The 518-nt window shown below is 37.1% G+C and overlaps 1 non-coding gene across 1 annotated transcript; it reads left to right on the top strand.

Annotated features, from left to right (window-relative positions):
* Positions 1 to 220: 220 nt before the first annotated feature.
* Positions 221 to 294, top strand: trnav-cac (transfer RNA valine (anticodon CAC)). Its single transcript has one exon. It is a non-coding gene; the product is annotated as a tRNA-Val (tRNA).
* Positions 295 to 518: the final 224 nt, after the last annotated feature.

Below are 518 nucleotides of genomic sequence, written 5' to 3'. Positions count from 1 at the left end.
CAAAGCAAACTGAGCGTCCCGGAAACTGTTTGCCACAAAGATTTTGTTGTTTTGTGTCTCAAGTCAACATTAATCCCAATCCAGTATTGTTTTGATTTCATATTTTAGCTTTAATGTAAATTTAAGTTTAAATTTAAACGTACTCAGCCCTGAATACTTGTTTCCCCTGTTAATAATCTCTGAAGTCGAGTTTCGTGTTTCATCTTTTACCAGTACAGTAGTTTCTATAGTGTAGTGGTTATTCACATTTGCCTCACACGTGAAAGGTCCCTGGTTCAAGACCGGGTGGAAACAAGCTTTATTTTCTCGCTTCCTTACTAAGGAGCTGTATTATGTATGTATTTATTTATTTATTTATTTATTTTGCTCATGTTGTAAATCTTATGGAGAGTGGACGTTTCCATAGATAAATACTGCTCATGTCTGCCTGGTACTTGTTTCAAAACTGGGTATAAGCAAGGACTTTACGGTGTTGCGGCTGTTGAGCATTGGCCTCAGTGTTCTGAGAATATGGGTTC

Source organism: Syngnathoides biaculeatus, chromosome 20, assembly GCF_019802595.1.
Source record: "Syngnathoides biaculeatus isolate LvHL_M chromosome 20, ASM1980259v1, whole genome shotgun sequence".
Classification (NCBI taxonomy): domain Eukaryota; kingdom Metazoa; phylum Chordata; class Actinopteri; order Syngnathiformes; family Syngnathidae; genus Syngnathoides; species Syngnathoides biaculeatus.
This window is presented reverse-complemented; position numbering and strand designations above follow the sequence as displayed.